This window comes from Sinocyclocheilus grahami, unplaced genomic scaffold, assembly GCF_001515645.1.
Source record: "Sinocyclocheilus grahami isolate Dianchi unplaced genomic scaffold, SAMN03320097.WGS_v1.1 scaffold695.1, whole genome shotgun sequence".
Lineage (NCBI taxonomy): Eukaryota > Metazoa > Chordata > Actinopteri > Cypriniformes > Cyprinidae > Sinocyclocheilus > Sinocyclocheilus grahami.
In genome coordinates, this window is record NW_015505874.1 from 526,690 (window position 1) to 536,660 (window position 9,971).

At 37.6% G+C, this 9,971-nt stretch overlaps 1 long non-coding RNA gene across 1 annotated transcript in view; it reads right to left on the reverse strand.

Moving 5' to 3' along the window:
* LOC107559692 (uncharacterized) overlaps positions 1–7,193 on the reverse strand; it is a 41,687-nt gene extending 34,494 nt beyond the window's left edge. The window contains exons 1-2 of the long non-coding RNA XR_001605655.1: positions 7,141–7,193; positions 4,232–4,311 (exon numbers count right to left, since the gene is read on the reverse strand). This is a non-coding gene — a long non-coding RNA (uncharacterized lncRNA). The remainder of the gene's footprint in view (positions 1–4,231; positions 4,312–7,140) is intronic.
* Positions 7,194–9,971: the final 2,778 nt, after the last annotated feature.

The window sequence follows — 9,971 nt, forward strand, 5'->3', positions numbered from 1 at the left end:
AACAAATATAACCATGATGTATAAATTCACTGCATAAATTTACATAATTTGTATTGTAATGGGTTGTATTTATTTATTTTTTTCATTCCTTTATTTAATTAATTCATTGCATTACAGTAGTATTACAATTTTGTTAAATACCTGCTTAATTATTGTCTTATTCTTTCATTTAAAAAACTGTAATACAACCATGACGTATAAATAGATAGCAATTTATAACGTCATTAACTGGCATTAACATAATATCAACATTTTTGTTTACATTATTGTGATGAGATTTTAAATTATTCAGCTAATTCATTACATTACAGTAGAAGGTACATTTTGGAAATATCTGCTTAATTATCATCTTAATGGTCCCAAAATGGTCTAATTTTGCATACGAAACATAACCAGGACTTGTTTTGTTCAATTCACCCAATTCTTTCCACAAAATGTTGTGTGCATTGTTGTGAATTTCTATGCTAAAAACAAAATTCCTCAAACACAACAGCATCAGAAACCACCCATTTAAAAACAATTAACTTGTTATGTCACATATTCTTCTAAACCTCACAGATTAGTTTTTAATCAAACCCTCCACTATTAATATCAACAGCATATGGGCTATATTGTCTACACAATATAAACTCTCCATTTACAGGAAAAACACATTGGACCCGGTTCAAGCTTTCCAGCAATTCAGGAAGACCAGCACAGCATGCGCGGGGAGGACAGGGTCTCCTTCTATTGCAAACGCCGATTGTTCTTGAACGTCAAAACAACACACGTTGGGCCTAGCATGGCCTGGTAACAAACAAACAAACAATCGAAATTCTTCGCTGTGGCGCTGGACACAATCTGAATTGTTTGATGGTGAAAAAGCCGGTGCACAGCCAAACAGCCAAGCTGGGTGCACGGATTGGCCTCCGTGACATGAAACCGCAATAACAGGAACCACTAACCGACCTCTGTAGCAGTGCAGATAAGAGCCGTGCTGAATGAAGCCCAGAACGCACCGTTACTGTAATGATAACAACAGAATAGTGACTGGAATGCCAAAGATGCAGGTAATAAAACAAACACAGTCTGACTTCAAATAAAAGGTGGAGAACTGATGGAATGTGATACAAACAAGCCCATAACAGCCATCCCAGCACACCTTTAACTGACTCTGGAATGCCATTAACTATAAGGATGTGTCAGATGAAGTGTTTCTTTTGACAAGCCGAGAAACCACACAAAAGCCCGGGCGAGTGCTGGTAGTTTCCAGTGTAATGGAAAACTCATTTGAGAAACACTTCATAGATTACTCAGAGTATGTTATGTCTGTTCAACCGTGTGAAAACTCATAATTTCTAAAAAAACAAAACAAGATGCGTCAGATAGCATGACCATCATCAATATAGCCTGGCATTTTGATTAATAGTCTAGCTCGTTAAATTAATTGTGTTATGGAATTTAAATGGATTTTACAAAAACAGTGTGAAGTCGCTACTTGATTATGTCATCATGCAACACAAACAGTTATAGAATGCAACAGTCATACTCCGGAAGTAAAAACGATATTAATTTTCTCAATAGGAAAATTTATTTTTAACGATAACTTATATAGTGGATATATATAGACGGACATTTTGTTTGCTCCAATGGATCCTCTGCAGTGAATGGGTGCCGTCAGAATGAGAGTCCAAACAGCTGATAAAAACATCACAATAATCCACAAGTAATCCACACGACTCCAGTCCATCAATCTTGTTCAGTGAAATGCTGTGTGTTTGTAAAAAACAAATCTATCATTAAGACCTTTTTAATTTCAAACCATTGCTTTCAACTAAAATACAAAAATACAAGCCCTCTATACACAATATTTCTTCTTCTGGTGAAAAAGTAATCTCGACTGAATCAGAAGAGAAATATGCACAGATCAACCACCGTTCATGAGACAAAGCAGTTCAAAACAGTTCTAAACAAATATGCTTATGGACTTGTTGCACTGGAGGAAGCATTATTATGGATTATGGACTTGTATTTTGGACAGATGTGACAACTGAAATTAAAACATCTTAATGATGGATTTGTTTCTTACAAACATGCATCTTTTCATTTCACTAGATTTTGATTGATGGACTGGAGTGGTGTGGATTACTTGTGGATTATAGTGATGTTTTTATCAGCTGTCTGGAGCAAGTGATAAGTGCTAAATTTCTCCAAATCTGTATGGACAAACAAACTCATCTACATCTTGGATAGCCTGAGAGTGAGTACATTTTCAGCAAATTTTCAATTTTGGTTGAAATATTCTTTTGTTTAATTTATTTTTAAAATAATTGTGTTTCCACATGCAGAATTCGTAGGATTTACCCATGATGCTGTACAGAAAATTCCACCAATCTGAGCCCGCAACTTTTTTTAAACTCCTATGGGAAAAATGAATGGGAAAAAATAATTATGTGTAACCAATACCGCTCAAAAAGTTGGTCCCTTTAAAACTGTCCCTTTAAGCAGGTGTGCCAATTTTCAGGGCCCTATAAATAGTAATGAGCAGTATTTTCTAAAGCATGTTAAATCCAATATTTTTTCTTGTTTTCCTAGAAGCAGGCATTGATTTTTAAATGCTAGTCAGCCCAAATTAATTGTTAAATTGGAAAGCCAAAATAATAGTTATCAGCTCTTATGATCTGAATGGGAAGAGAGAGCAAAGCGTCAAGTCTTCGGAACTACACCTTACATAAGTGCAGCGAACAGTGTTTTTTCTCAGTTCCCTCATCAAGATCAGGCTAAACTACAGCCACAGTCTCATCAAGTTAACATTCGGTTCTGTAATGCGCCTGGTGTAAACACAACAGCATTATTGCCCAGACCTGCATCTCCGAGTGCACAGCCTTGCCCTCTTCACAACTATAGATTAATCACTACAAATACAGACACACAAGAAATCATCCTGTCTTCAGGCGTTGGACGCGTGCCAGTACAGAAACCAGATATAGGGTCAATGGAGAGCCAGTGCCTGAATGGGCTGGTCAAGGCTTGTTTGTACAATTCTGGTCCACCTTTGCATATATGGTCTCTGTTCGCCCTTATTTTCACATGTTAGACATGTTAGTAAACACATTAAGGAGTGGTTGAACTGACAGTTGTGCTGGAACAGGATTTTTAGATAGGGTAGACACCTCAGTAAAATACACAAAACAACTATTCATAAATTACGCTTCATAAATAGATCAATCAAGCTGTCTTTCATATTCAAAATACAAATACAGAGTTCTGGCAGAGTTCTGAGGTCTAACTCAATCTGACCTAATGACATCATTATCACATGGCACAGATGATTGGTTCTCTCCTGTATCGGTAGCCAATGAGCTCGCTGCTCAACATTCAAATATATGACTAGTGCTTGCCGTAACAGTTGCAGCTTGCTTCAGAAACCCTCCACCTTCCCCAGCTCCACCTGTATAGATCTGCTACGAGGTGAGTCATGTATGCTATATGGGGGTTATTTCATGTATGTTATATTTGCAGCAGCAGTATTTCTTACATGCTCACAGCAGCATGTTGTGGATGTATTGGCTGTAGCAAGTCTCGGTACTTGCTCTGCCGCAGCAGCAGCAGCGTAGCAGATCTATTCCGCCAAGACCAAATACATTAACATTGTCATGTACATTGCCATGCCAATCCCTCCGAGAGTTCTCATGACAAAAATAAGATAATTTGGCAAACAAGACAAATAACCAATATTTTTTTTTTATAATGTGATGATTGTCTATCTACTGTATCTATCTATATATTGTATAAACTATAAAAAATGTACAATACATTGTTTAAATATATATCTATCTACTGTAAAACTAATATAATTTTTTACAATATGATGATTATCTATCTATCTATCTATCTATCTATCTATCTATCTATCTATCTATCTATCTATCTATCTATCTATCTATCTATCAAGAATTCTGTGGTCAACACATGAAATCTGTGGTACATGTTTAGTGTCATGCCTGTAGCACCAAAGCCATGAAACTGTTCCAAATTTGCTGGAGCACAGCATGACAAATAACAGGAAATCACCCTTCAAATTAGTGGTCTTGCAGAATTAATACCTAAATGCGGGAAAACCAAAGGGTTGAACCAAACTAACACCGTGTTCTCCTCTGACAGAATAACAATGCCCCTGCCTGACGCCCATGTTTGCCTTTCTGTTCTTGGCTGTTTGTGTGATCTACATTTGCCCAGGAAAGCAACTCACTCCATCTTTGATTCTTGTGTCAGCTCTGCTGGCTTCATCTGGGGTGTATTTTTGGGATATGTTGTTGAGGACAGTTTTTCCTGTAATAAGAGAAAGAACAGACTGTGATTGTGATGTTCTGTGCATGTTAAGTATATTTCCAAACAGGCTGATACAAGTTCAAATGGATCATCTGTCTACTCCACTGATCCCAGACAAACCACAGCTCATTTACAGTCTACTCATGACAGTTAGAGATGGCTGCATGTCTGACATCTGTATGCATACTGTGACCTAAAGTGCATTCTTGTGATTTTTGCTCTTTCTGTTTTAATTGCTTCACAAATTGAGATCATCATCATTATAATGCACGTATTTGACCCATCAAAACAAACAGATCAAGTCAAAAATGACAAAATCTTCAAGATCTTTGAGTACACCAAATTAAAGAAATTTATTTCAGTGGTGCTTTAAAATGGTATACATTTATAGATCATCTAAAATGATCTAAAAGCATTTTAAATATTAACATTTGGTAGAAATTCATTCACCCTCAGACCATCCAAGATCTAGAGTTTGCTTCTTCATGGGAACAGATTTGGAGAAATTTAGCTTTGAATTTAGCATCACTTGCTCACCAATGGATCCTCTGCAGTGAATCGGTGCCATCAGAGTTTAAACAGATTTCAAATAATCAACAATCCACAACATGAGTCCACTCGATCAATTAATGTCTTGTGAAGTGAAAAAATTATATGTTTGTAATAACCAAATCCAACATTAAGAGGTTTTTCATTTCAAACCATTACTTCTGGCTAAAAAAGGAGTCTTCTATGTTCAATCCATAATATACTGCTTTCTCCAGGGGAGATTTTACAAGAGAAAACAGTCCAAAACAGTTCTAAACATATATGTCGGTGGATTTTGATGTGAGAGGACAAAATGGGACTTTTTCACTGGAGGAAGTGTTATTATGGATTATGGACTATTTTGGCCAGAAGCTACAGTTTGAAAATGTCTTAATGATTGATTTGTTTCTTACAAACACAGCTTTTCATTTCACTAGATGTTGATTTATGGACTAGAGTCGTGTGGATTACATGTTAATTGTTGTGATGTTTTTATCAGCTGCTCTCATTCTAATGGCACCCATTTACTGCAGAGGTTCCATTGGTGAGCAAGTGATGTAATGCTAAATTTCTCTGTCCCGATGAAGAAACAAGCTCATCTACTGTACATCTTGGATGGCTTGAGGGTGAGTAAATTTTCAGCAAACTTTCATTTTTGGATGAACTATCAGCATCAGCCATCAAAATGCTGCTTGGTCATTAAATTTACCACCTTAAATGTAAGAATTCAAAAGAAATATTTCTGTTTGTAAGATGCCATATCTAGTTAACTCTTAAAAACATCAGCGTCTGTGTGTGATGCAAATGCCCCTAAATTTCTCTAATTATATAAAGCTTCTTTAAAAAACGATTATTCATTCACACAACTCACCAACTAGTACTGTAAATGATGAAATTGTGCTGTTAGTGAATATTCAATGTAGATAATGTCAGAGTGAAATAGGAGGTCAGAGAGATCTTGCATAATGTTTCTCTATGACTTCAATTCGGTGAAAAGGCATGTAGAGGCAATGGCGTCTATAAAAACAAGCCCGGTATGCTGAACACGTTCCAGTCAGAGGACAGACAGGTAGACAGAACAGAGCCAGTTACCAACAACCAGATCCATGTCAATCTGGATGACCTATGACAGCACATCCATGTGAATAACGTGCGCTCCATTTCTGTGTCCTGATGATGCAAACAGCACTGACTGGAAGTGGGAAAGTGGGTGGCAAAGTGGTTTTGAAAGGGAGCCCAGAGGCCTAGAGAAACATCTTCAGACTTTACACTCTACAGTGAAACCGTAGACAAGCACGTCACTTCGCAATTTTGGCAGAAACTGAGGTAAAGGTTGCATTTTGCGTCTTAGACCCCGGGTATGTATAAATATTTGCTGAGCCCATGTTTGGTTGCATAGGGGATTAGGGAAGCCAATCTCTTTGCACGCTTCATTCCTGGACTCACGCCATTGAGACGGGATGCATCAAGGACGGCGTGCTGCAAAGTTCACAGTTATTGCACAGAGCGCCGCATTCATGACTCTCGCCTGTATGCGGGACGGCTCTTACAAAGTGTGAAGTCACGAACACCACATGGGATTAATGTCAAATCAAGTGGAAATCATGTCACATCAGTCAGGGTGCACATGTGCTCATCAAAAATACCTGCGTGCAGTGCAGCTCACATTCACAAATCTGCTCACACAGTTCACACGGGATGGAGAAAAGTGAAATGCAAGTGCAAAAGAAGGAAAGAAGTTTGAGTATTGCTCATTTTTAAATGTAAAACGTAAAGAAACTGTACCTATAAATATATATTTACATACACATACTACTTCACCTCATCATTACAGACTGCAAATTAATTGAATAACATTACTGCACATTGTTTTGTAAAGTACAAATTTACTTAACTAAATTAACTATAAAGGACATGAATCTGCTTTAACTCATTCTCCCCCATTGCTTACAATCTCCCTCTCACTGCTAATAAACATGAAGTTGCAAAACAAGACAATAAGAAGTTACAAATGGTTGTTGTGCATCAATGATGGGTGCTGTTAAATGTGACACTCACAACACAATCACATATTCCACCTCACCACAACTCAGTTTTTTATAACTGGTGAGAGATTTCAAACCAAAATGGCTACTGCTCTTCTTGTCTCAAGTGTTTAGCCTCATAGCATTAGCAAGGGGAAAAAATATTACTGTTCTAGAAACAGATTAGATTATGTTATGTGATGAATTGGACATATGCTTGAGAAACCTTGTCAAGCATTCTAAACAGCACAATTTTTAAACTAGAGTACCAGCTTACCAGCTTTTCGAAATGGCTCCTCTGAAGGCCAGTGATGTCACTTCCTATTTCCTAAAGTGTATAATATAAATAAAAGTGTATAATTCATTTTTTTAATTATATATTTAAGCTTGCAAAACACAATGTGTGTGTATGTGTTTAGTGCACTTAAAATAAGGTCATACACTCTAAAAAATGCTGGGTTAAATACAACCCAGCGCTGGGTAAAATAGGGACAACCCCAGCAATTGGGTTGTATTTAACCCAGCATTTGTTAGAGTGTAAATGATTTTAGAACATTGCTTTATAGGCAAATGAAAGCATGGAATATTATAGCATATTGTGCGAAGCAGAAAGGAGATTCTTGAGATGTCAAGGCGTGAACCAAGTGAGAATAAATAATAAAACAGGTGGAATGTTCAGGTCAGATTTCTACCAGCAGGTTTACTGCATGGCTGTAGAAAGACGTCCCTCATGGCTTATCATGCACAGTGTTAACTAAAGTGAAGAGAGGATGTTTTTCAACCCATTATCATCTGCCGAAACCAAGCTCCACCATGGATGTCAGGGGACTTTTTCATCTCTTATTTTCATGAGGGCTTGAAACATTTCACCTCTGCTTACTAAACTTCAGGGCAGCTCTCAGAACCTGCCGTGTTGCATCCACAACTGCGTGCAAGGTTTGTTGACATCCATTCACAGTTCACCATCAGTATTAATGTACATTAGACCAGCTAAAACCAACAAATCATCTCAGATTGGTTACAGCTGGTTTTTAGCAGGCTATTTGCCCACAACACCTCCCTGTTGAAAAAAACAGCATATGCTGGTTAGGTATGTTTTGAAGCTGGGGTGCTGGTTTGAACTGGTCCTTTGCTGGTTTATGCTGGTCCTTAGCTGGTCATGTGCTGGTCCTAAACTGGTCTGACCAGCTTGAGACCAGCACATGACCATCTAAGGACCAGTTTAAACCAGCATTCCAGCTTCAAAACATACCTAACCAGCATATGCTGTGTTTTTCAAAAGGGCTGACACTGTAATTGTAACTTCTGCACCAAAAAGTGGCCCTCACATTTTCTTCAGAAGTGGTTGAACTCCTTTGCAGACATTTGTCTGGTGTTGTTGTTCACATGCGTGCATCAACTTACCTGACTCCTCTCGTTGGATACTTACCAGTTCCTCTTCTGGTGTCCTCTCAGCTCTCTGGGTCCATTCTCCACCTGCAACGACATATATGTTAATGCTCAAGCTAAGTTATTTTTTATATTATACGTTATACGTTTATAAATAGTATTTGATATTTAAGTGTGCAAACACCTTTTGTGTTTAGTCCCCTTAAAATGTAGATATAAATGGCATTTCTTTCTTTGTATCTGTTTTTCTCGCTTTCACAGGATCAGAGATGGCAGGCTAACCACCACAGGTATGTGATTATGAAACGCAAGACACTACTAAATGTGCCAGCATCAGTGAACGGTGAAGTGACATTCTCACCAGACCACAAACACACACAGTGACATTCAACAGGGCATTTGCTATGTTTTTTTTAAAATGGTACATTGAATGACTAGCTGACAGTGCATTTTCTTATTAAAGAAAATTCAGATTCTATTGTGCTCCAAAACTGAATGACTGTCTTTAATTGTATACTTGCATCCTGAGAAAAAGAAACTACAATATAATGAAGAAAGCACCTCAAATGAGAACCGCCCATTTTTTATATTATACGTTTATAAATAGTATTTGATATTTAAGTGTGCAAACACCTTTTGTGTTTAGTCCCCTTAAAATGTAGATATAAATGGCATTTCTTTCTTTGTATCTGTTTTTCTCGCTTTCACAGGATCAGAGATGGCAGGCTAACCACCACAGGTATGTGATTATGAAACGCAAGACACTACTAAATGTGCCAGCATCAGTGAACGGTGAAGTGACATTCTCACCAGACCACAAACACACACAGTGACATTCAACAGGGCATTTGCTATGTTTTTTTTTAAAATGGTACATCGAATGACTAGCTGACAGTGCATTTTCTTATTAAAGAAAATTCAGATTCTATTGTGCTCCAAAACTGAATGACTGTCTTTAATTGTATACTTGCATCCTGAGAAAAAGAAACTACAATATAATGAAGAAAGCACCTCAAATGAGAACCGCCAAGGTGTTTTTTGCCATGTTGCACAGTGTTATCTTCTGGGCCATCAGCGTGGTTTAGAGTGATGGCTTTAGTCCAGCGGAAAGAGGTTCTCCATAATCCTGGCGTGAGTTCAACTCGAGCATTACATAATGTTTGCAGGAATGTGCCAGAAGAAAACTGAGATCTGATTTGAGATCTGACTGAGATGTTAGGAGAGTTAAGCAGTTTGGTTCCAAAATGCAAATCATTGGATGTTTTAGCACAGTAACTTTGATGTAAGAATTTGGCTGGAATGCAAAAACAGCCTGTATAAATCTACACTCATACATGCATTCATTCAAACACATGCACGCATTTAAGAAGCCATGTATGTGTGTGGATTTTGCAAGCACTAACAAACCATATGTAAAGACACATTAAACAAACACATTTACCCTAATCATTCCTGTGAATTTCTCTGGCGTACAGAATGTACTGTAGGCCCAGAGCAAACTTGACAGTGATTTGTCAACAGTCTAATCCAAGCCAGTGCTATCAATCACTGTGTGTGTTTAAACCTTAGCCTGAAGGTGGATTTGAAATCTTGTTTCTATAATTGTATAGATCATTGGTTCTCATCTGGATTTTTTTTCAGGACGCATGATTTAAACCTTAGCCTGAGGGAGGGTTTGAAATGATCCTGTATCTAAAACTATACAGATCTGTGGTTTTC